Here is a 26,835-nt window from a genome sequence, read left to right on the forward strand (position 1 = left end):
TCCCACTTCACACCTTTACACACCTGGTTATCCAGCCTTCTAGCTCTATAGGCCACAGTAGCATAGGTTACAGGTTTGTAGTCAAGCCACAGATTTCAGGTGAGATCCCATGATACACTCAACAATACAACAACACGATTCTCATGAATAACCATGAAGCCATTTGCTAAGATTTCCCCCATTTTGACATGTGGAAACCTGTTGTCACTCTTACCCTGACGGGAAGCTCCAGACACTTTTTTGGTCCTAACTGAGGCATTTTTAAATTCATGTCAAATTGGCCATATTCTGAAGACACTCTTAGGCTGCAGGGTAATCGAACTGGCCACATCTAAAGTCAAGCCACAGGTAACAGGTGAGAAACCTTGTTAAACCCTAAAAGAAAAGAAAAAACTCGATTGCATTGAAAATAACCATTAAGTCATTCAGGTCGCAGACTCCCCTATAGGCATGGTTTGAAACCCCCTCCTGACAATTTTTTAGCGCCTGCATGTCATGCACCTTTGTAAAATCCAGTTGAAAAATAAATGACTTAAGGTAACGTAAATGACACCTAGTTAATATGAGTAGTGAATAACTATCGTATTTTTAATATTCTGCAAAAACAGCTAGTTGATGAGAGGCTGAAAGAGAATTGCAAGAATCGCGCAATTTCACAGGCGGGCCCCAAACAGGCAAATAACAAAAATAATCTCGGAACGCAGAACTCGTCGGTCGTTGTCAGTGGATTGTATTGGCGGGAAGAACAAAAATATTGTCTGCAGGGTAATCAAAGTCGCCGCATCTAATGTCAAGTCACAGGTGAGCTGCCTTGTTAAACCCTAAAAATAAATAATAACACGATTGCGTTGAAATGACTCATTAAGCCATTTGTAAGGATTTCCCCCATGTGGACCTGTTGTCACTCTTACCCTGATGGTTGCTGATATTTCCAGACACTTTTTCAGTCTTATCTGAGGAATTGTATCATTTATATCAGAATGGCCATATTCTGATGCCAGTTTAGCGCTCATTCAATGACGATTTACTACTCTTTCCCATTGAAGGCCATATTGAGGTTAAATCAATGACTGGACTTTTTAATTTATAAAAACAAATGACTATTGAAAGTGCAAGTCAGTATCGTGCATAGTTGTTCTGGTCTCTGTTGTGATTTTAGAGCGTTGTTCATATTTCTACTTTTACCGCAGACACTTTAACCCGATACCCAGTTACTGTGCTGTAGTCAGGATGGCCGAGCGGTCTAAGGCGCTGCGTTCAGTTCGCAGTCTCCCATGGAGGCGTGGGTTCAAATCCCACTTCTGACAGTTTTTTAGTGCCTCTCAGGAGTCATGCTGCTCAGCAGTAATAATAAGAATGATGAAATAACAACTTCACACAGTGAAATAACAATTCATAATAAACACTCTCAAATGCAGACCTTCTGGAGCTGAGCAAAGATCAAGGTTAAATAAGAAAACAGCTGGACTTAATAACAAATGAATGAGGGGAACATTTTGTGTTATTGCATTATAATGAGTTACTGCATTATCTTTCAGTTGTTAAATTTCACTTTCTGTAGGCTATGCCTGTTGGCCCATTCACTCCTAACAAGCCTGTTTTCTTCTGTCAACGTTGTCGTGGCCCAGTGGTTAAGGCGAAGGACTAGAAATCCATTAGGATCTTCCTGCGCAGGTTCAAATCCTGCCGACAACGAAAATGCATTTTTTTGACCCCTCCGGAGGTTGAAGTTTAGTCGTGTTTCTTATACCAATCGCATCCTCTCAGATCTCCGCAAGTACATAGGGATTAGTTGTCCATTTGGGATAGGACTGCAGGCCATCTATCCCACTTCACACCTTTACACACCTGGTTATCCAGCCTTCTAGCTCTATAGGCCACAGTAGCATAGGTTACAGGTTTGTAGTCAAGCCAAAGATTTCAGGAGAGATCCCATGATACACTCAACAATACAACAACACGATTCTCATGAATAACCATGAAGCCATTTGCTAAGATTTCCCCCATTTTGACATGTGGAAACCTGTTGTCACTCTTACCCTGACGGGAAGCTCCAGACACTTTTTTGGTCCTATCTGAGGCATTTTTAAATTCATGTCAAATTGGCCATATTCTGAAGACACTCTTATAGTCTGCAGGGTAATCGAACTGGCCACATCTAAAGTCAAGCCACAGGTAACAGGTGAGAAACCTTGTTAAACCCTAAAAGAAAAAGAAAAAACTTGATTGCATTGAAAATAACCATTAAGTCATTCAGGTCGCATACTCCCCTATAGGCATGGTTTGAAACCCCCTCCTGACAACTTTTTAGCGCCTGCATGTCATGCACCTTTGTAAAATCCAGTTGAAAAATAAATGACTTAAGGTAACGTAAATGACACCTAGTTAATATGAGTAGTGAATAACTATCGTATTTTTAATATTCTACAAAAACAGCTAGTTGATGAGAGGCTGAAAGAGAATTGCAAGAATCGCGCAATTTCACAGGCGGGCCCCAAACAGACAAATAACAAAAATAATCTCGGAACGCAGAACTCGTCGGTCGTTGTCAGTGGATTGTATTGGCGGGAAGAACAAAAATATCGTCTGCAGGGTAATCGAAGTTGCGCATCTAATGTCAAGTCACAGGTGAGCTGCCTTGTTAAACCCTAAAAATAAATAATAACACGATTGCGTTGAAATGACCCATTAAGCCATTTGTAAGGATTGTGGACCTGTTGTCACTCTTACCCTGATGGTTGCTGATATTTCCAGACACTTTTTCAGTCTTATCTGAGGAATTTTATCATTTATATCAGAATGGCCATATTCTGATGCCAGTTTAGCGCTCATTCAATGACGATTTACTACTCTTTCCCATTGAAGGCCATATTGAGGTTAAATCAATGACTGGACTTTTTAATTTATAAAAACAAATGACTATTGAAAGTGCAAGTCAGTATCGTGCATAGTTGTTCTCGTCTCTGTGGTGATTTTAGAGCGTTGTTCATATTTCTACTTTTACCGCATACACTTTAACCCGATACCCAGTTACTGTGCTGTAGTCAGGAATGCTGAGCTTTCTAAGGCGCTGCGTTCAGTTCGCAGTCTCCCATGGAGGCGTGGGTTCAAATCCCACTTCTGACAGTTTTTTAGTGCCTCTCAGGAGTCATGCTGCTCAGCAGTAATAATAAGAATGATGAAATAACAACTTCACACAGTGAAATAACAATTCATTATAAACACTCTCAAATGCAGACCTTCTGGAGCTGAGCAAAGATCAAGGTTAAATAAGAAAACAGCTGGACTTAATAACAAATGATTGAGGGGAACATTTTATGTTATTGCATTATAATGAGTTACTGCATTATCTTTCAGTTGTTAAATTTCACTTTCTGTAGGCTATGCCTGTTGGCCCATTCACTCCTAACAAGAATGTTTTCGTCTGTCAATGTTGTCGTGGCCGAGTGGTTAAGGCAATGGACTAGAAATCCATTAGGATCTTCCTGCGCAGGTTCAAATCCTGCCGACAACAAAAATGCATTTTTTTGACCCCTCCGGAGGTTGAAGTTTAGTCGTGTTTCTTATACCAATCGCATCCTCTCAGATCTCCGCAAGTACATAGGGATTAGTTGTCCATTTGGGATAGGACTGCAGGCCATCTATCCCACTTCACACCTTTACACACCTGGTTATCCAGCCTTCTAGCTCTATAGGCCACAGTAGCATAGGTTACAGGTTTGTAGTCAAGCCACAGATTTCAGGAGAGATCCCATGATACACTCAACAATACAACAACACGATTCTCATGAATAACCATGAAGCCATTTGCTAAGATTTCCCCCATTTTGACATGTGGAAACCTGTTGTCACTCTTACCCTGACGGGAAGCTCCAGACACTTTTTTGGTCCTATCTGAGGCATTTTTAAATTCATGTCAAATTGGCCATATTCTGAAGACACTCTTATAGTCTGCAGGGTAATCGAACTGGCCACATCTAAAGTCAAGCCACAGGTAACAGGTGAGAAACCTTGTTAAACCCTAAAAGAAAAAGAAAAAACTTGATTGCATTGAAAATAACCATTAAGTCATTCAGGTCGCATACTCCCCTATAGGCATGGTTTGAAACCCCCTCCTGACAACTTTTTAGCGCCTGCATGTCATGCACCTTTGTAAAATCCAGTTGAAAAATAAATGACTTAAGGTAACGTAAATGACACCTAGTTAATATGAGTAGTGAATAACTATCGTTTTTTTAATATTCTACAAAAACAGCTAGTTGATGAGAGGCTGAAAGAGAATTGCAAGAATCGCGCAATTTCACAGGCGGCCCCCAAACAGACAAATAACAAAAATAATCTCGGAACGCAGAACTCGTCGGTCGTTGTCAGTGGATTGTATTGGCGGGAAGAACAAAAATATCGTCTGCAGGGTAATCGAAGTTGCGCATCTAATGTCAAGTCACAGGTGAGCTGCCTTGTTAAACCCTAAAAATAAATAATAACACGATTGCGTTGAAATGACCCATTAAGCCATTTGTAAGGATTGTGGACCTGTTGTCACTCTTACCCTGATGGTTGCTGATATTTCCAGACACTTTTTCAGTCTTATCTGAGGAATTTTCTCATTTATATCAGAATGGCCATATTCTGATGCCAGTTTAGCGCTCATTCAATGACGATTTACTACTCTTTCCCATTGAAGGCCATATTGAGGTTAAATCAATGACTGGACTTTTTAATTTATAAAAACAAATGACTATTGAAAGTGCAAGTCAGTATCGTGCATAGTTGTTCTGGTCTCTGTTGTGATTTTAGAGCGTTGTTCATATTTCTACTTTTACCGCATACACTTTAACCCGATACCCAGTTACTGTGCTGTAGTCAGGCTGGCCGAGCGGTCTAAGGCGCTGCGTTCAGTTCGCAGTCTCCCATGGAGGCGTGGGTTCAAATCCAACTTCTGACAGTTTTTTAGTGCCTCTCAGGAGTCATGCTGCTCAGCAGTAATAATAAGAATGATGAAATAACAACTTCACACAGTGAAATAACAATTCATAATAAACACTCTCAAATGCAGACCTTCTGGAGCTGAGCAAAGATCAAGGTTAAATAAGAAAACAGCTGGACTTAATAACAAATGAATGAGGGGAACATTTTGTGTTATTGCATTATAATGAGTTACTGCATTATCTTTCAGTTGTTAAATTTAACTTTCTGTAGGCTATGCCTGTTGGCCCATTCATTCCTAACAAGCCTGTTTTCTTCTGTCAATGTTGTCGTGGCCGAGTGGTTAAGGCGATGGACTAGAAATCCATTAGGATCTTCCTGCGCAGGTTCAAATCCTGCCGACAACGAAAATGCATTTTTTTGACCCCTCCGGAGGTTGAAGTTTAGTCGTGTTTCTTATACCAATCGCATCCTCTCAGATCTCCGCAAGTACATAGGGATTAGTTGTCCATTTGGGATAGGACTGCAGGCCATCTATCCCACTTCACACCTTTACACACCTGGTTATCCAGCCTTCTAGCTCTATAGGCCACAGTAGCATAGGTTACAGGTTTGTAGTCAAGCCACAGATTTCAGGAGAGATCCCATGATACACTCAACAATACAACAACACGATTCTCATGAATAACCATGAAGCCATTTGCTAAGATTTCCCCCATTTTGACATGTGGAAACCTGTTGTCACTCTTACCCTGACGGGAAGCTCCAGACACTTTTTTGGTCCTATCTGAGGCATTTTTAAATTCATGTCAAATTGGCCATATTCTGAAGACACTCTTATAGTCTGCAGGGTAATCGAACTGGCCACATCTAAAGTCAAGCCACAGGTAACAGGTGAGAAACCTTGTTAAACCCTAAAAGAAAAAGAAAAAACTTGATTGCATTGAAAATAACCATTAAGTCATTCAGGTCGCAGACTCCCCTATAGGCATGGTTTGAAACCCCCTCCTGACAACTTTTTAGCGCCTGCATGTCATGCACCTTTGTAAAATCCAGTTGAAAAATAAATGACTTAAGGTAACGTAAATGACACCTAGTTAATATGAGTAGTGAATAACTATCGTATTTTTAATATTCTGCAAAAACAGCTAGTTGATGAGAGGCTGAAAGAGAATTGCAAGAATTGCGCAATTTCACAGGCGGGCCCCAAACTGGCAAATAACAAAAATAATCTCGAAACGCAGAACTCGTCGGTCGTTGTCAGTGGATTGTATTGGCGGGAAGAACAAAAATATCGTCTGCAGGGTAATCGAAGTCGCCGCATCTAATGTCAAGTCACAGGTGAGCTGCCTTGTTAAACCCTAAAAATAAATAATAACACGATTGCGTTGAAATGACCCATTAAGCCATTTGTAAGGATTTCCCCCATGTGGACCTGTTGTCACTCTTACCCTGATGGTTGCTGATATTTCCAGACACTTTTTCAGTCTTATCTGAGGAATTTTATCATTTATATCAGAATGGCCATATTCTGATGCCAGTTTAGCGCTCATTCAATGGCGATTTACTACTCTTTCCCATTGAAGGCCATATTGAGGTTAAATCAATGACTGGACTTTTTAATTTATAAAAACAAATGACTATTGAAAGTGCAAGTCAGTATCGTGCATAGTTGTTCTGGTCTCTGTGGTGATTTTAGAGCGTTGTTCATATTTCTACTTTTACCGCATACACTTTAACCCGATACCCAGTTACTGTGCTGTAGTCAGGATGGCCGAGCGGTCTAAGGCGCTATGTTCAGGTCGCAGTCTCCCATGGAGGCGTGGGTTCAAAACCCACTTCTGACAGTTTTTTAGTGCCTCTCAGGAGTCATGCTGCTCAGCAGTAATAATAAGAATGATGAAATAACAACTTCACACAGTGAAATAACAATTCATAATAAACACTCTCAAATGCAGACCTTCTGGAGCTGAAAGAAGATCAAGGTTAAATAAGAAAACAGCTGGACTTAATAACAAATGAATGAGGGGAACATTTTGTGTTATTGCATTATAATGAGTTACTGCATTATCTTTCAGTTGTTAAATTTCACTTTCTGTAGGCTATGCCTGTTGGCCCATTCACTCCTAACATCCAAATATGGACATTTCTTCTTTAATGATATGCATGTCAATCTCTCATGGCTCAAATGGGAAGAGCTTGACTTCATCGCTACTTGTTTGTGTAAGAAGTGTTGACAAGCTGAATGTACCGAGGTGTCTGTTTTCTAAAACTACTAGCGCACAGCTCGGACACCCATGCATTCCCCATAAGACATCTCTTCACAATCTCCAAGCCCGAACTACGAAGGTAGAGCTATGAATACGCTGCAATCTATTCCGCATCAGGATAAGATTTCAACACACACCGTACGGAACAGCGGGGACTGAAGACACTCCTTTAAAAGTTGTGAGCTTGCACCGCGGGACGGCTTCATTGCTCCAGACCACCACAAGGGGGAGTTGGCGCAATCATTATGCATTTGGGTCCCAAGGCTTTGATGACCAAATACTAATTTTGACACCAGCCACCCTTGCTTTGTGGCGCTCAACGAAGATTGCTGACAAAACAGATGGAAGTTGTCTTAACGAGTCAAGCAAAGGTACAATTTGAGAGGAATGTGATAATGTAGAGATGCGGCTATATATATTTTTTTGTCAAAGTCAAAATTACGAAAATCTCTATTTAGCAAGTTCAGACTAAGAAGTGTTAGGAGAATGAATTTGTCTTTCAGGGACTCCTGAGAACCAACAAACCAGGATGTCTTGTGAAACAGTGGATGTAAAGAATCTAGCTGGCTAAAGCGTTGACTGCACAATTGTAAGCTTGCCTTGCAATGCAGCTGAAGTAACATGGCTAGCTATTTACTTGCTGGAGTCGGATTAAAAATAACTGTTGCCGCTCTGGGTATGGACCCTAAAGTATTTCTGAACTAATATTCATACCAATCAATGAACCTCAAGTCTGAATGGCATTCATGACGCCTAGAGTAGAATATACCGTTTGTGCCAAGGATGCAAGACCTATCTACACATGTATTTTAGTTATTACCACGTATGAGATTCCCATATTGTAGCCCGTACATTGAATATATTCACTGACCATGTACTCTTCCTTGGCAAATAAAGGTGTGGTCCAGGTATGACAGACACTTTCAGTCATATCAAACGATGCGGTGTCTGCATGTATGTATTACAATTATACACTTCAGTGTTTACTGCTCCTGGGATATCAATGATTACACATTGTAACTATACAACAGACTAAACATGATTGATTTGTAATTCATATATACAGGAAAAAATTACGCAAAACATTGAAGGGATTTTACAGGACCCTAATGGACTAGACATTGACAGTCTCCTAGCCTAAAAACAAATGCTGAATGTACTAACAAACTGCATTTAGTCCAATAAAAAGACACAACATTAGGGTGATAAATAAAAGGCAGTTGCTCAACGCATGACACAAGAGAACCCTCTGCTGGAGCAAAACGCTTACAGCACCTGGTATTCCCAGGCGGTCTCCCATCCAAGTACTAACCAGGCCCGACCGACCCTGCTTAGCTTCCGAGATCGGGCACATTTTAACATCTTTTTTATTATATACAAAACACTATTTACAACAAAAGATTAACAATTCACCCTTTAACAAAATCAGAAAGAAAAAAAAAAAGAAACGATTATAAACTAAAACCAATTTAATTACAAGTTTTCCATTTGATAGAATTTCAATTAAAGTACTCACCCACAGTTTCCTCCACTGTATCTATATATTATCTCTATCTTTCTCTAAAATACTACCTACTACATTCAACAAAAGTGCATCAAATTTTCCACCCTCGTACCACAAATCACATTCTCTTTTTAATATCCCTATAAATTTGATGCAAACCACATTTGTAAAAATCTTGTTTTATTTTAAAATCATTGTCTTCACATTCTATAGATTTATTTTACATTTACATTCTTCCATATTGATTTCACATGTTTGCGAACACCCTACACCCACTTATAAACCATCTAAAGTTTTAAACCTGATTTAAATCATGTTTCTCCCCATAACTTTCAGAATATAAAACCGGTAAACCCCTCGCTCTTTTGACCACCTCTTTTTATTAAAATCACCCACTCCCCAGGAATACATCATATTTTCTTGTACATATTCTCCACAGTAGTTTTACTTACAGTGGGGCAAAAAAGTATTTAGTCAGCCACCAATTGTGCAAGTTCTCCCACTTAAATTTGAGTTCTGTAATTTGCATCATAGGTACACTTCAACTATGACAGACAAAATGAGGAAAAGAAATCCAGAAAATCACATTGTAGGATTTTTAATGATTTTATTTACAAATTATGGTGGAAAATAAACTTTTGTTACTGACCAAATACTTACCTCAATACTTTCTCATTGCCAACAAAGGGTATATAACAAAGGTCAAACGTTTTCTGTAAGTCTTCACAAGGTTTTCAAACACAGTTGCTGGTATTTTGGCCCATTTCTCCATACAGATCTCCTCTAGAGCAGTGATGTTTTGTGGCTGTTGCTGGGCAACACAGACTTTCAAGATTTTCTATGGGGTTGAGATCTGGAGACTGGCTAGGCCACTCCAGGACCTTGAAATGCTTCTTACGAAGCCACTCTTTCGTTGCCCGGGCGGTGTTTGGGATCATTGTCATGCTGAAAGACCCAGCCACGTTTCATCTTTAATACCCTTGCTGATGGAGGTTTTCACTCAATCTCACGATACATGGCCCCATTCATTCTTTCCTTTACACGGATCAGTCGTCCTGGTCCCTTTGCAGAAAATCAGCCCCAAAGCATGATGTTTCCACCCCCATGCTTCACAGTAGGTATGGTGTTCTTTGGATGCAACTCGGCATTCTTTTTCCTCCAAACACGACGAGTTGAGTTTTTACCAAAAAGTTATATTTTGGTTTCATCTGACCATAGGGAGAATGTCATATCTTCTTCTGGATCATCCAAATGCTCTCTAGCATTTGCAGGATTTGAGTCCCTGGCGGCGTAGTGTGTTACTGATGGTAGGCTTTGTTACTTTGGTCCCAGCTCTCTGCAGGTCATTCACTAGGCCCCCACGTGGGATTTTTGCTCACCGATCTTGTGATCATTTTGACCCCACGGGGTGAGATCTTGCGTGGAGCCCCAGATCGAGGGAGATCATCAGTGGTCTTGTATGTCTTCCATTTCCTAATAATTGCTCCCACAGTTGATTTCTTCAAACTGAGCTGCTTACCTATTGCAGATTCAGTCTTCCCAGCCTGGTGCAGGTCTACAATTTTGTTTCTGGTGTCCTTTGACAGCTCTTTGGTCTTGGCCATAGTGGAGTTTGGAGTGTGACTGTTTGAGGTTGTGGACAGGTGTCTTTTATACTGATAACAAGTTCAAACAGGTGCCATTTAATACAGGTAACGAGTGGAGGACAGAGGAGCCTCTTAAAGAAGTTACAGGTCTGTGAGAGCCAGAAATCTTGCTTGTTTGTAGGTGACCAAATACTTATTTTCCACCATAATTTGCAAATAAATTCATTAAAAATCCTACGATTTTTTTTTTTTCTTATTTTGTCTGTCATAGTTGAAGTGTACCTAAGTGGGAGAACTTGCACAATTAGTGGATGACTAAATACTTTTTTGCCCCACTATCTCTTCATCTACTTCAACCACATTATCATATATTGCCTGAAATGGAAGGAACCCAGGAATTACCTCAGGTGACATAACATATCTGCCTCATCCCATATTTACAAAACAATATATTATTACACTTATCTTTGGATTTAAATATATAGGCTGATTTAAAATATTTTCTAAAATGGTACATTCATAATAAATATTTGGTAAAAACTGCCCCCGAGCCTCAAACACTTCTCTATAAAACAAAGGTATATTACCTAACATTTCCTTCTTCATACTCCTCAATAAACCATTGTCCCCAAACCTCCCAACCTCCTGCAAATACTCTTAAAAAAACATTTTCCTCCCATAATCCAATTCACCAAATAAATATTTCCGTACCATTTTTACTCTAATTGCTGTTTTCCTTACACTTAAATCTACCAACTTTAACCCCCCCCCCCCTCCCCCCTCCTCATAACCTGCAGTCAAAGTTTTAAAGCTATTTTCACCCCCTTCCCATCCCATTAAAAAATCAACTAAAATCCCTTTTAACTTCAAAGACCTCCCCCTCTACATATTTACCACCTTCCTAACTTTATTTATTACACCACTCCATGTCACATCCCTAGCTTCCATTTCCTTCACCCCTAAAAACACTCATAACACCTTAAAATAATCTTACCACCTTAAAAGTAAAATTCCCCTCATTAATCTTACACATTACTACTGACTTCTCCATGTTAACCGGATGCTTGTCCATATACTTTAAAACACTCCATCACCCTTTATACACTTCCCTCATCTCTAACTGTTATAGTGGTATCATCTGCGTCTTGATGAATCAAACTAAAACCTTGGAGTCTGTACACAATTTATAAGATGATCTTTTTTAAGAAATGCTGCTAAAGGTTCTACCGACTAAACAAATAATAAAGCTGATAAAGGGCACCCTTGTCTCACAGATTTCTCAAGAATAAAAGAATCAGTTAAAACCCCATTACACGTTACCCTACTTTTTGCCTTCTTATATAATTTTATCCATCCTATTATTCTATTACCAAAACCATATTCATCCATTACCCTAAACATAAAATCATGTTCCACCCTATCAAAAGCTTTATTTAAATCTATGCTTAACTATTTTATTTATTACATCTCTAATTGTATCAGCAATATCTCTACCAGGCACACTATAATTCTGTGTAGGTGCTATAATATCATTTAAAACTTGCTTCTTTCTATTTGCCAGTATCTTAGCTAAAATCTTATAATCCGAATGTAAAAAACTAATTGGCCTATAATTCTCCAGTTTCAAGTTGCTCCCCTTATTTTTATATAAAATCGTTATCAGCCCTGTCACCATAGATTCTGAAACACTATTATCCTTCATATATTGATAAACTTTCATATTTTATAAAATTCTGCAATTATTCCATCCACACCAGGACTCTTATTTACTTGTAACCCCTTAATCGCATCTTTAACTTCATTCACTGTTATCTTCCCATCACACATTTGTTTATCCTCTACATCAATTTGCACATCCACACTATCCAATATCTCCTTTACACACCCCTCATCCACCTCCCCTTTCTTAAATAAATCCTTATAAAAATTCTGCACTGTTTCTAATATCTCTACATAATCATTGACAACTTCACCTTTTACATTTTCAATCTCTCTAATATGTTCTCCTCTGTTTATTCTTCTCTAAACCAAGAAAAATGAAGTACATTTCTCCCCCTCCAAAACATACTTTGCCCTACTTCTTATAATTGCACCCGTACACTTATCTATTTCATATTTACTCAATTTTGCTTTTAAATCTAAAACCGTTTCTATATTATAATTAGGTTCCCTGTCACACTTCCCCATTTCTTCATCCAATCTAGCTCTCAACTCATTTTCTTCTCTTTTCATCCTTCCTCCCTTTTTCCTTGCATATCTTATACTAAACTTTTATTTTTTCCTTAATACCCTCTTAGGGATATAGAGACGCTAGCGTCTCTTGTGGCCAATAGCCTGGGGAAATGCAGAGCGCAAATAAAACGCGATAAAACTCAAACTTTCATTAAATCACACATGAAGGGTACTCAATTAAAGATACACTCGTTGTGAATCCAGCCAACATGTCAGATTTAAAAAATGCTTTTCGGCGAAATAATAAAAAATGTGTTGCTGTAAGCTATGCCTACTGGCCCATTCACTCCTAACAAGCCTGTTTTCTTCTGTCAATGTTGTCGTGGCCGAGTGGTTAAGGCGATGGACTAGAAATCCATTAGGATCTTCCTGCGCAGGTTCAAATCCTGCCGACAACAAAAATGCATTTTTTTGACCCCTCCGGAGGTTGAAGTTTAGTCGTGTTTCTTATACCAATCGCATCCTCTCAGATCTCTGCAAGTACATAGGAATTAGTTGTCCATTTGGGATAGGACTGCAGGCCATCTATCCCACTTCACACCTTTACACACCTGGTTATCCAGCCTTCTAGCTCTATAGGCCACAGTAGCATAGGTTACAGGTTTGTAGTCAAGCCGCAGATTTCAGGTGAGATCCCATGATACACTCAACAATACAACAACACGATTCTCATGAATAACCATTAAGCCATTTGCTAAGATTTCCCCCATTTTGACATGTGGAAACCTGTTGTCACTCTTACCCTGACGGGAAGCTCCAGACACTTTTTTGGTCCTATCTGAGGCATTTTTAAATTCATGTCAAATTGGCCATATTCTGAAGACACTCTTATAGTCTGCAGGGTAATCGAACTGGCCACATCTAAAGTCAAGCCACAGGTAACAGGTGAGAAACCTTGATAAACCCTAAAAGAAAAAAACACGATTGTGTTGAAAATAACCATTAAGTCATTCAGGTCGCAGACTCCCCTATAGGCATGGTTTGAAACCCACTCCTGACAACTTTTTAGCGCCTGCATGTCATGTACCTTTGTAAAATCCAGTTGAAAAATAAATGACTTAAGGTAATGTAAATGACAACTAGTTAATATGAGTAGTGAATAACTGTCGTATTTTTAATATTCTGGAAAAACGGCTAGTTGATGAGAGGCTTAAAGAGTTGCAAGAATCACGCAATTTCACAGGCGGGCCACAAACAGGCAAATAACAAAAATAATCTCGGAACGCACAACTCGTCGGTCGTTGTCAGTGGATTGTATTGGCGGGAAGAACAAAAATATCGTCTGCAGGGTAATCGAAGTCGCCGCATCTAATGTCAATTACTTCCGGCGCCGACAGAGATGGCCGCCTCGCTTCGCGTTCCTATGAAACTATGCAGTTTTTTGTTTTTTTACGTGTTATTTCTTACATTAGTACCCCAGGTCATTTTAGGTTTCATTACATACAGTCGAGAAGAACTACTGAATATAAGATCAGCGTCAACTCACCATCAGTACGACCAAGAATATGTTTTTCGTGACGCGGATCCTGTGTTCTGCCTTACAAACAGGACAACGGAGCGGATCCCATGCAGCGACCCAAAAAAACGACTCCGAAAAAGAGGGAAACGAGGCGGTCTTCTGGTCAGACTCCGGAGACGGGCACACCGTGCACCACTCCCTAGCATTCTTCTTGCCAATGTCCAGTCTCTTGACAACAAGGTTGATGAAATCCGAGCAAGGGTAGCATTCCAGAGGGACATCAGAGACTGTAACGTTCTTTGCTTCACGGAAACGTGGCTCACTGGAGAGACGCTATCCGAGGCGGTGCAGCCAACGGGTTTCTCCACGCATCGCGCAGACAGAAACAAACATCTTTCTGGTAAGAAGAGGGGCGGGGGCGTATGCCTTATGGCTAACGTGACATGGTGTGATGAAAGAAACATACAGGAACTCAAATCCTTCTGTTCACCTGATTTAGAATTCCTCACAATCAAATGTAGACCGCATTATCTACCAAGAGAATTCTCTTCGATTATAATCACAGCCGTATATATCCCCCCCCAAGCAGACACATCGATGGCTCTGAATGAACTTTATTTGACTCTTTGCAAACTGGAAACCATTTATCCGGAGGCTGCATTCATTGTAGCTGGGGATTTTAACAAGGCTAATCTGAAAACAAGACTCCCTAAATTTTATCAGCATATCGATTGCGCAACCAGGGGTGGAAAGACCTTGGATCATTGTTACTCTAACTTCCGCGACGCATATAAGGCCCTGCCCCGCCCCCCTTTTCGGAAAAGCTGACCACGACTCCATTTTGTTGATCCCTGCCTACAGACAGAAACTAAAACAAGAGGCTCCCACACTGATGTCTGTCCAACGCTGGTCCGACCAACTGCTTCCATCACGTGGACTGGGACATGTTTCGTATTGCGTCAGACAACAACATTGACGAATACGCTGATTCGGTGTGCGAGTTCATTAGAACGTGCGTTGAAGATGTCGTTCCCATAGCAACGATTAAAACATTCCCTAACCAGAAACCGTGGATTGATGGCAGCATTCGCGTGAAACTGAAAGCGCGAACCACTGCTTTTAATCAGGGCAAGGTGTCTGGTAACATGACCGAATACAAACAGCGCAGCTATTCCCTCCGCAAGGCTATCAAACAAGCTAAGCGTCAGTACAGAGACAAAGTAGAATCTCAATTCAACGGCTCAGACACAAGAGGCATGTGGCAGGGTCTACAGTCAATCACGGACTACAGGAAGAAATCCAGCCCAGTCACGGACCAGGATGTCCTGCTCCCAGGCAGACTAAATAACTTTTTTGCCCGCTTTGAGGACAATACAGTGCCACTGACACGGCCTGCAACGAAAACATGCGGTCTCTCCTTCACTGCAGCCGAGGTGAGTAAGACATTTAAACGTGTTAACCCTCGCAAGGCTGCAGGCCCAGACGGCATCCCCAGCCGCGCCCTCAGAGCATGCGCAGACCAGCTGGTCGGTGTGTTTACGGACATATTCAATCAATCCCTATACCAGTCTGCTGTTCCCACATGCTTCAAGAGGGCCACCATTGTTCCTGTTCCCAAGAAAGCTAAGGTAACTGAGCTAAACGACTACCGCCCCGTAGCACTCACTTCCGTCATCATGAAGTGCTTTGAGAGACTAGTCAAGGACCATATCACCTCCACCCTACCTGACACCCTAGACCCACTCCAATTTGCTTACCGCCCAAATAGGTCCACAGACGATGCAATCTCAACCACACTGCACACTGCCCTAACCCATCTGGACAAGAGGAATACAGTGCCTTGCGAAAGTATTCGGCCCCCTTGAACTTTGCGACCTTTTGCCACATTTCAGGCTTCAAACATAAAGATATAAAACTGTATTTTTTTGTGAAGAATCAACAACAAGTGGGACACAATCATGAAGTGGAACGACATTTATTGGATATTTCAAACCTTTTTAACAAATCAAAAACTGAAAAATTGGGCGTGCAAAATTATTCAGCCCCCTTAAGTTAATACTTTGTAGCGCCACCTTTTGCTGCGATTACAGCTGTAAGTCGCTTGGGGTATGTCTCTATCAGTTTTGCACATCGAGAGACTGAAATCTTTTCCCATTCCTCCTTGCAAAACAGCTCGAGCTCAGTGAGGTTGGATGGAGAGCATTTGTGAACAGCAGTTTTCAGTTCTTTCCACAGATTCTCGATTGGATTCAGGTCTGGACTTTGACTTGGCCATTCTAACACCTGGAAATGTTTATTTTTGAACCATTCCATTGTAGATTTTGCTTTATGTTTTGGATCATTGTCTTGTTGGAAGACAAATCTCCGTCCCAGTCTCAGGTCTTTTGCAGACTCCATCAGGTTTTCTTCCAGAATGGTCCTGTATTTGGCTCCATCCATCTTCCCATCAATTTTAACCATCTTCCCTGTCCCTGCTGAAGAAAAGCAGGCCCAAACCATGATGCTGCCACCACCATGTTTGACAGTGGGGATGGTGTGTTCAGCTGTGTTGCTTTTATGCCAAAAAGTTCAATTTTGGTTTCATCTGACCAGAGCACCTTCTTCCACATGTTTGGTGTGTCTCCCAGGTGGCTTGTGGCAAACTTTATACAACACTTTTTATGGATATCTTTAAGAAATGGCTTTCTTCTTGCCACTCTTCCATGAAGGCCAGATTTGTGTAATATACGACTGATTGTTGTCCTATGGACAGAGTCTCCCACCTCAGCTGTAGATCTCTGCAGTTCATCCAGAGTGATCATGGGCCTCTTGGCTGCATCTCTGATCAGTCTTCTCCTTGTATGAGCTGAAAGTTTAGAGGGACGGCCAGGTCTTGGTAGATTTGCAGTGGTCTGATACTCCTTCCATTTCAATATTATTGCTTGAACAGTGCTCCTTGGGATGTTTAAAGCTTGGGAAATCTTTTTGTATCCAAATCCGGCTTTAAACTTCTTCACAACAGTATCTCGGACCTGCCTGGTGTGTTCCTTGTTCTTCGTGATGCTCTCTGCGCTTTTAACGGACCTCTGAGACTATCACAGTGCAGGTGCATTTATACGGAGACTTGATTACACACAGGTGGATTGTATTTATCATCATTAGTCATTTAGGTCAACATTGGATCATTCAGAGATCCTCACTGAACTTCTGGAGAGAGTTTGCTGCACTGAAAGTAAAGGGGCTGAATAATTTTGCACGCCCAATTTTTCAGTTTTTGATTTGTTAAAACAGTTTGAAATATCCAATAAATGTCGTTCCACTTCATGATTGTGTCCCACTTGTTGTTGATTCGTCACAAAAAAATACAGTTTTATATCTTTATGTTTGAAGCCTGAAATGTGGCAATAGGTCGCGACGTTCAAGGGGGCCGAATACTTTCGCAAGGCACTGTACCTATGTGAGAATGCTGTTCATTGACTACAGCTCGGCATTCAACACCATAGTACCCTCCAAGCTCGTCATCAAGCTCGAGACCCTGGGTCTCGACCCCGCCCTGTGCAACTGGGTACTGGACTTCCTGACGGGCCGCCCCCAGGTGGTGAGGGTAGGCAACAACATCTCCTCCCCGCTGATCCTCAACACTGGGGCCCCACAAGGGTGCGTTCTGAGCCCTCTCCTGTACTCCCTGTTCACCCACGACTGCGTGGCCACGCACGCCTCCAACTCAATCATCAAGTTTGCGGACGACACAACAGTGGTAGGCTTGATTACCAACAACGACGAGACGGCCTACAGGGAGGAGGTGAGGGCCCTCGGAGTGTGGTGTCAGGAAAATAACCTCACACTCAACGTCAACAAAACTAAGGAGATGATTGTGGACTTCAGGAAACAGCAGAGGGAACACCCCCCTATCCACATCGATGGAACAGTAGTGGAGAGGGTAGCAAGTTTTAAGTTCCTCGGCATACACATCACAGACAAACTGAATTGGTCCACTCACACAGACAGCATTGTGAAGAAGGCGCAGCAGCGCCTCTTCAACCTCAGGAGGCTGAAGAAATTCGGCTTGTCACCAAAAGCACTCACAAACTTCTACAGATGCACAATCGAGAGCATCCTGGCGGGCTGTATCACCGCCTGGTACGGCAACTGCTCCGCCCTCAACCGTAAGGCTCTCCAGAGGGTAGTGAGGTCTGCACAACGCATCACCGGGGGCAAACTACCTGCCCTCAAGGACACCTACACCACCCGATGTCACAGGAAGGCCATAAAGATCATCAAAGACATCAACCACCCGAGCCACTGCCTGTTCACCCCGCTATCATCCAGAAGGCGAGGTCAGTACAGGTGCATCAAAGCTGGGACCTTAGAGACTGAAAAACAGCTTATATCTCAAGGCCATCAGACTGTTAAACAGCCACCACTAACATTGAGTGGCTGCTGCCAACACACTGACACTGACTCAACTCCAGCCACTTTAATAATGGGAATTGATGGGAAATGATGTAAATATATCACTAGCCACTTTAAACAATGCTACCTTATATAATGTTACATACCCTACATTATTCATCTCATATGCATACGTATATACTGTACTCTATATCATCGACTGTATCCTTATGTAATACATGTATCACTAGCCACTTTAATTAACTATGCCACTTTGTTTACATACTCATCTCATATGTATATACTGTACTCGAAACCATCTACTGTATCTTGTCTATGCTGCTCTGTACCATCACTCATTCATATATCCTTATGTACATATTCTGTATCCCCTTACACTGTGTACAAGACAGTAGTTTTGGAATTGTTAGTTAGATTACTTGTTGGTTATTACTGCATTGTCGGAACTAGAAGCACAAGCATTTCGCTACACTCGCATTAACATCTGCTAACCATGTGTATGTGACAAATAACATTTGATTTGATTTGATTTGAAGTTACAGGTGAGCTGCCTTGTTAAACCCTAATAATAAATAATAACACGATTGCGTTGAAATGACCCATTAAGCCATTTGTAAGGATTTCCCCCATGTGGACCTGTTGTCACTCTTACCCTGATGGTTGCTGATATTTCCAGACACTTTTTCAGTCTTATCTGAGGAATTTTATCATTTATATCAGAATGGCCATATTCTGATGCCAGCGCTCATTCAATGACGATTTACTACTCTTTCCCATTGAAGGCCATATTGAGGTTAAATCAATGACTGGACTTTTTAATTTATAAAAACAAATGACTATTGAAAGTGCAAGTCAGTATCGTGCATAGTTGTTCTGGTCTCTGTGGTGATTTTAGAGCGTTGTTCATATTTCTACTTTTACCGCATACACTTTAACCCGATACCCAGTTACTGTGCTGTAGTCAGGATGGCCGAGCGGTCTAAGGCGCTGCGTTCAGGTCGCAGTCTCCCATGGAGGCGTGGGTTCAAATCCCACTTCTGACAGTTTTTTAGTGCCTCTCAGGAGTCATGCTGCTCAGCAGTAATAATATGAATGATGAAATAACAACTTCACACAGTGAAATAGCAATTCATAATAAACACTCTCAAATGCAGAACTCTTGGAGCTGAGCAAAGATCAAGGTTAAATAAGAAAACAGCTGGACTTAATAACAAATGAATGAGGGGAACAAAAAAAAACAAATGACTATTGAAAGTGCAAGTCAGTATCGTGCATAGTTGTTCTGGTCTCTGTGGTGATTTTAGAGCTTTGTTCATACTTCTACTTTTACCGCATACACTTTAAACCTATACCCAGTTACTGTGCTGTAGTCAGGATGGCCGAGCGGTCTAAGGCGCTGCGTTCAGGTCGCAGTCTCCCATGGAGGCGTGGGTTCAAATTATAATGAGTTACTGCATTATCTTGTTGTTAAATTTCACTTTCTGTAGGCTATGCCTGTTGGCCCATTCACTCCTAACAAGCCTGTTTTCTTCTGTCAACGTTGTCGTGGCCGAGAGGTTAAGGCGATGGACTAGAAATTCATTAGGATCTTCCTGCGCATGTTCAAATCCTGCCGACAACGAAAATGCTTTTTTTTGACCCCTCCGGAGGTTGAAGTTTAGTCGTGTTTCTTATACCAATCGCATCCTCTCAGATCTCCGCAAGTACATAGGGATTAGTTGTCCATTTGGGATAGGACTGCAGGCCATCTATCCCACTTCAAACCTTTACACACCTGGTTATCCAGCCTTCTAGCTCTATATGCCACAGTAGCATAGGTTACAGGTTTGTAGTCAAGCCACAGATTTCAGGTGAGATCCCATGATACACTCAACAATACAACAACACGATTCTCATGAATAACCATGAAGCCATTTGCTAAGATTTCCCCCATTTTGACATGTGGAAACCTGTTGTCACTCTTACCCTGACGGGAAGCTCCGGACACTTTTTTGGTCCTATCTGAGGCATTTTTAAATTCATGTCAAATTGGCCATATTCTGAAGACGCTCTTAGGCTGCAGGGTAATCGAACTGGCCACATCTAAAGTCAAGCCACAGGTAACAGGTGAAAAACCTTGTTAAACCCTAAAAGAAAAAGAAAAAACTTGATTGCATTGAAAATAACCATTAAGTCATTCAGGTCGCAGACTCCCCTATAGGCATGGTTTGAAACCCCCTCCTGACAATTTTTTAGCGCCTGCATGTCATGCACCTTTGTAAAATCCAGTTTGAAAAATAAATGACTTAAGGTAACGTAAATGACACCTAGTTAATATGAGTAGTGAATAACTATCATATTTTTAATATTCTGCAAAAACAGCTAGTTGATGAGAGGCTGAAAGAGAATTGCAAGAATCGCGCAATTTCACAGGCAGGCCCCAAACAGGCAAATAACAAAAATAATCTCGGAACGCAGAACTCGTCGGTCGTTGTCAGTGGATTGTATTGGCGGGAAGAACAAAAATATCGTCTGCAGGGTAATCAAAGTCGCCGCATCTAATGTCAAGTCACAGGTGAGCTGCCTTGTTAAACCCTAAAAATAAATAATAACACGATTGTGTTGAAATGACTCATTAAGCCATTTGTAAGGATTTCCCCCATCTGGACCTGTTGTCACTCTTACCCTGATGGTTGCTGATATTTCCAGACACTTTTTCAGTCTTATCTGAGGAATTTTATCATTTATATCAGAATGGCCATATTCTGATGCCAGTTTAGCGCTCATTCAATGACGATTTACTACTCTTTCCCATTGAAGGCCATATTGAGGTTAAATCAATGACTGGACTTTTTCATTTATAAAAACAAATGACTATTGAAAGTGCAAGTCAGTATCGTGCATAGTTGTTCTGGTCTCTGTGGTGATTTTAGAGCGTTGTTCATATTTCTACTTTTACCGCATACACTTTAACCCGGTACCTGGTTACTGTGCTGTAGTCAGGATGGCCGAGCGGTCTAAGGCGCTGCGTTCAGGTCGCAGTCTCCCATGGAGGCGTGGGTTCAAATCCCACTTCTGACAGTGTTTTAGTGCCTCTCAGGAGTCATGCTGCTCAGCAGTAATAATAAGAATGATGAAATAACAACTTCACACAGTGAAATAACAATTCATAATAAACACTCTCAAATGCAGACCTTCTGGAGCTGAGCAAAGATCAATGTTAAATAAGAAAACAGCTGGACTTAATAATAAATGAATGAGGGGAACATTTTGTGTTATTGCATTATAATGAGTTACTGCATTATCTTTCAGTTGTTAAATTTCACTTTCTGTAGGCTATGCCTGTTGGCCCATTCACTCCTAACAAGCTTGTTTTCTTCTGTCAACGTTATCGTGGCCGAGTGGTTAAGGCGATGGACTAGAAATCCATTAGGAGCTTCCTGCGCAGTTTCAAATCCTGCTGACCACGAAAATGTATTTTTTTGACCCCTCCGGAGGTTGAAGTTTAGTCGTGTTTCTTATACCAATCGCATCCTCTCAGATCTCCGCAAGTACATAGGGATTAGTTGTCCATTTGGGATAGGACTGCAGGCCATCTGTCCCACTTCACACCTTTACACACCTGGTTATCCAGCCTTCTAGCTCTATAGGCCACAGTAGCATAGGTTACAGGTTTGTAGTCAAGCCACAGATTTCAGGTGAGATCCCATGATACACTCAACAATACAACAACACGATTCTCATGAATAACCATGAAGCCATTTGCTAAGATTTCCCCCATTTTGACATGTGGAAACCTGTTGTCACTCTTACCCTGACGGGAAGCTCCAGACACTTTTTTGGTCCTATCTGAGGCATTTTTAAATTCATGTCAAATTGGCCATATTCTGAAGACACTCTTATAGTCTGCAGGGTAATCGAACTGGCCACATCTAAAGTCAAGCCACAGGTAACAGGTGAGAAACCTTGTTAAACCCTAAAAGAAAAAGAAAAAACTTGATTGCATTGAAAATAACCATTAAGTCATTCAGGTCGCAGACTCCCCTATAGGCATGGTTTGAAACCCCCTCCTGACAACTTTTTAGCGCCTGCATGTCATGCACCTTTGTAAAATCCAGTTGAAAAATAAATGACTTAAGGTAACGTAAATGACACCTAGTTAATATGAGTAGTGAATAACTATCGTATTTTTAATATTCTGCAAAAACAGCTAGTTGATGAGAGGCTGAAAGAGAATTGCAAGAATCGCGCAATTTCACAGGCGGGCCCCAAACAGGCAAATAACAAAAATAATCTCGGAACGCAGAACTCGTCGGTCGTTGTCAGTGGATTGTATTGGCGGGAAGAACAAAAATATCGTCTGCAGGGTAATCAAAGTCGCCGCATCTAATGTCAAGTCACAGGTGAGCTGCCTTGTTAAACCCTAAAAATAAATAATAACACGATTGCGTTGAAATGACTCATTAAGACATTTGTAAGGATTTCCCCCATGTGGACCTGTTGTCACTCTTACCCTGATGGTTGCTGATATTTCCAGACACTTTTTCAGTCTTATCTGAGGAATTTTATCATTTATATCAGAATGGCCATATTCTGATGCCAGTTTAGCGCTCATTCAATGACGATTTACTACTCTTTCCCATTGAAGGCCATATTGAGGTTAAATCAATGACTGGACTTTTTAATTTATAAAAACAAATGACTATTGAAAGTGCAAGTCAGTATCGTGCATAGTTGTTCTGGTCTCTGTGGTGATTTTAGAGCGTGGTTCATATTTCTACTTTTACCGCATACACTTTAACCCGATACCCAGTTACTGTGCTGTAGTCAGGATGGCCGAGCGGTCTAAGGCGCTGTGTTCAGGTTGCAGTCGCCCATGGAGGCGTGGGTTCAAATCCCACTTCTGACAGTTTTTTAGTGCCTCTCAGGAGTCATGCTGCTCATCAGTAATAATAAGAATGATGAAATAACAACTTCACACAGTGAAATAACAATTCATAATAAACACTCTCAAATGCAGACCTTCTGGAGCTGAGCAAAGATCAATGTTAAATAAGAAAACAGCTGGACTTAATAACAAATGAATGAGGGGAACATTTTGTGTTATTGCATTATAATGAGTTACTGCATTATCTTTCAGTTGTTAAATTTCACTTTCTGTAGGCTATGCCTGTTGGCCCATTCACTCCTAACAAGCCTGTTTTCTTCTGTCAACGTTATCGTGGCCGAGTGGTTAAGGCAATGGACTAAAAATCCATTAGGATCTTTCTGCGCAGGTTCAAGTCCTGCCGACAACAAAAATGTATTTTTTTGACCCCTCCGGAGGTTGAAGTTTAGTCGTGTTTCTTATACCAATCGCATCCTCTCAGATCTCCGCAAGTACATAGGGATTAGTTGTCCATTTGGGATAGGACTGCAGGCCATCTGTCCCACTTCACACCTTTACACACCTGGTTATCCAGCCTTCTAGCTCTATAGGCCACAGTAGCATAGGTTACAGGTTTGTAGTCAAGCCACAGATTTCAGGTGAGATCCCATGATACACTCAACAATACAACAACACGATTCTCATGAATAACCATGAAGCCATTTGCTAAGATTTCCCCCATTTTGACATGTGGAAACCTGTTGTCACTCTTACCCTGACGGGAAGCTCCAGACACTTTTTTGGTCCTATCTGAGGCATTTTTAAATTCATGTCAAATTGGCCATATTCTGAAGACACTCTTATAGTCTGCAGGGTAATCGAACTGGCCACATCTAAAGTCAAGCCACAGGTAACAGGTGAGAAACCTTGTTAAACCCTAAAAGAAAAAGAAAAAACTCGATTGCATTGAAAATAACCATTAAGTCATTCAGGTCGCAGACTCCCCTATAGGCATGGTTTGAAACCCCCTCCTGACAACTTTTTAGCGCCTGCATGTCACGCACCTTTGTAAAATCCAGTTAAAAATAAATGACTTAAGGTAACGTAAATGACACCTAGTTAATATGAGTAGTGAATAACTATCGTATTTGTAATATTCTGCAAAAACAGCTAGTTGATGAGAGGCTGAAAGAGAATTGCAAGAATCGCGCAATTTCACAGGCGGGCCCCAAACAGGCAAATAACAAAAATAATCTCGGAACGCAGAACTCGTCGGTCGTTGTCAGTGGATTGTATTGGCGGGAAGAACAAAAATATCGTCTGCAGGGTAATCAAAGTCGCCGCATCTAATGTCAAATCACAGGTGAGCTGCCTTGTTAAACCCTGAAAATAAATAATAACACGATTGCGTTGAAATGACTCATTAAGCCATTTGTAAGGATTTCCCCCATGTGGACCTGTTGTCACTCTTACCCTGATGGTTGCTGATATTTCCAGACACTTTTTCAGTCTTATCTGAGGAATTTTATCATTTATATCAGAATGGCCATATTCTGATGCCAGTTTAGCGCTCATTCAATGACGATTTACTACTCTTTCCCATTGAAGGCCATATTGAGGTTAAATCAATGACTGGACTTTTTAATTTATAAAAACAAATGACTATTGAAAGTGCAAGTCAGTATCGTGCATAGTTGTTCTGGTCTCTGTGGTGATTTTAGAGCGTTGTTCATATTTCTACTTTTACCGCATACACTTTAACCCGATACCCAGTTACTGTGCTGTAGTCAGGATGGCCGAGCGGTCTAAGGTGCTGCGTTCAGGTCGCAGTCTCCCATGGAGGCGTGGGTTCAAATCCCACTTCTGACAGTTTTTTAGTGCCTCTCAGGAGTCATGCTGCTCAGCAGTAATAATAAGAATGATGAAATAACAACTTCACACAGTGAAATAACAATTCATAATAAACACTCTCAAATGCAGACCTTCTGGAGCTGAGCAAAGATCAAGGTTAAATAAGAAAACAGCTGGACTTAATAACAAATGAATGAGGGGAACATTTTGTGTTATTGCATTATAATGAGTTACTGCATTATCTTTCAGTTGTTAAATTTCACTTTCTGTAGGCTATGCCTGTTGGCCCATTCACTCCTAACAAGCCTGTTTTCTTCTGTCAACGTTGTCGTGGCCGAGTGGTTAAGGCAACGGACTAGAAATCCATTAGGATGTTCCTGCGCAGGTTCAAATCCTGCCGACAACGAAAATGCTTTTTTTTGACCCCTCCGGAGGTTGAAGTTTAGTCGTGTTTCTTATACCAATCTCATCCTCTCAGATCTCCGCAAGTACATAGGGATTAGTTGTCCATTTGGGATAGGACTGTAGGCCATCTGTCCCACTTCACACCTTTACACACCTGGTTATCCAGCCTTCTAGCTCTATAGGCCACAGTAGCATAGGTTACAGGTTTGTAGTCAAGCCACAGATTTCAGATGAGATCCCATGATACACTCAACAATACAACAACACGATGCTCATGAATAACCATGAAGCCATTTGCTAAGATTTCCCCCATTTTGACATGTGGAAACCTGTTGTCACTCTTACCCTGACGGGAAGCTCCAGACACTTTTTTGGTCCTATCTGAGGCATTTTTAAATTCATGTCAAATTGGCCATATTCTGAAGACACTCTTAGGCTGCAGGGTAATCGAACTGGCCACATCTAAAGTCAAGCCACAGGTAACAGGTGAAAAACCTTGTTAAACCCTAAAAGAAAAAGAAAAAACTCGATTGCATTGAAAATAACCATTAAGTCATTCAGGTCGCAGACTCCCCTATAGGCATGGTTTGAAACCCCCTCCTGACAATTTTTTAGCGCCTGCATGTCATGCACCTTTGTAAAATCCAGTTTGAAAAATAAATGACTTAAGGTAACGTAAATGACACCTAGTTAATATGAGTAGTGAATAACTATCATATTTTTAATATTCTGCAAAAACAGCTAGTTGATGAGAGGCTGAAAGAGAATTGCAAGAATCGCGCAATTTCACAGGCAGGCCCCAAACAGGCAAATAACAAAAATAATCTCGGAACGCAGAACTCGTCGGTCGTTGTCAGTGGATTGTATTGGCGGGAAGAACAAAAATATCGTCTGCAGGGTAATCAAAGTCGCCACATCTAATGTCAAGTCACAGGTGAGCTGCCTTGTTAAACCCTAAAAATAAATAATAACACGATTGTGTTGAAATGACTCATTAAGCCATTTGTAAGGATTTCCCCCATCTGGACCTGTTGTCACTCTTACCCTGATGGTTGCTGATATTTCCAGACACTTTTTCAGTCTTATCTGAGGAATTTTATCATTTATATCAGAATGGCCATATTCTGATGCCAGTTTAGCGCTCATTCAATGACGATTTACTACTCTTTCCCATTGAAGGCCATATTGAGGTTAAATCAATGACTGGACTTTTTAATTTATAAAAACAAATGACTATTGAAAGTGCAAGTCAGTATCGTGCATAGTTGTTCTGGTCTCTGTGGTGATTTTAGAGCATTGTTCATATTTCTACTTTTACCGCATACACTTTAACCCGATACCCAGTTACTGTGCTGTAGTCAGGA

General features: G+C 41.1%; 6 non-coding genes across 6 annotated transcripts; all 6 read left to right on the forward strand.

Annotated features, from left to right (window-relative positions):
- The first annotated feature begins 3,432 nt into the window (after positions 1 to 3,432).
- Positions 3,433 to 3,514, forward strand: trnas-aga (transfer RNA serine (anticodon AGA)). The gene has a single exon. It is a non-coding gene; the product is annotated as a tRNA-Ser (tRNA).
- A 1,737-nt stretch (positions 3,515 to 5,251) lies between these two features.
- trnas-aga (transfer RNA serine (anticodon AGA)) lies at positions 5,252 to 5,333 on the forward strand. Its single transcript has one exon. It is a non-coding gene; the product is annotated as a tRNA-Ser (tRNA).
- Positions 5,334 to 12,834: 7,501 nt separating this feature from the next.
- Positions 12,835 to 12,916, forward strand: trnas-aga (transfer RNA serine (anticodon AGA)). Its single transcript has one exon. It is a non-coding gene; the product is annotated as a tRNA-Ser (tRNA).
- A 6,413-nt stretch (positions 12,917 to 19,329) lies between these two features.
- Positions 19,330 to 19,412, forward strand: trnal-cag (transfer RNA leucine (anticodon CAG)). The gene has a single exon. It is a non-coding gene; the product is annotated as a tRNA-Leu (tRNA).
- Positions 19,413 to 21,346: 1,934 nt separating this feature from the next.
- trnal-cag (transfer RNA leucine (anticodon CAG)) lies at positions 21,347 to 21,429 on the forward strand. The gene has a single exon. It is a non-coding gene; the product is annotated as a tRNA-Leu (tRNA).
- Positions 21,430 to 23,563: 2,134 nt separating this feature from the next.
- trnaf-aaa (transfer RNA phenylalanine (anticodon AAA)) lies at positions 23,564 to 23,645 on the forward strand. Its single transcript has one exon. It is a non-coding gene; the product is annotated as a tRNA-Phe (tRNA).
- Positions 23,646 to 26,835: the final 3,190 nt, after the last annotated feature.

The sequence above is a fragment of the Oncorhynchus mykiss genome, chromosome 16 (assembly GCF_057628025.1).
Source record: "Oncorhynchus mykiss isolate SJ-2025 chromosome 16, ASM5762802v1, whole genome shotgun sequence".
NCBI lineage: Eukaryota > Metazoa > Chordata > Actinopteri > Salmoniformes > Salmonidae > Oncorhynchus > Oncorhynchus mykiss.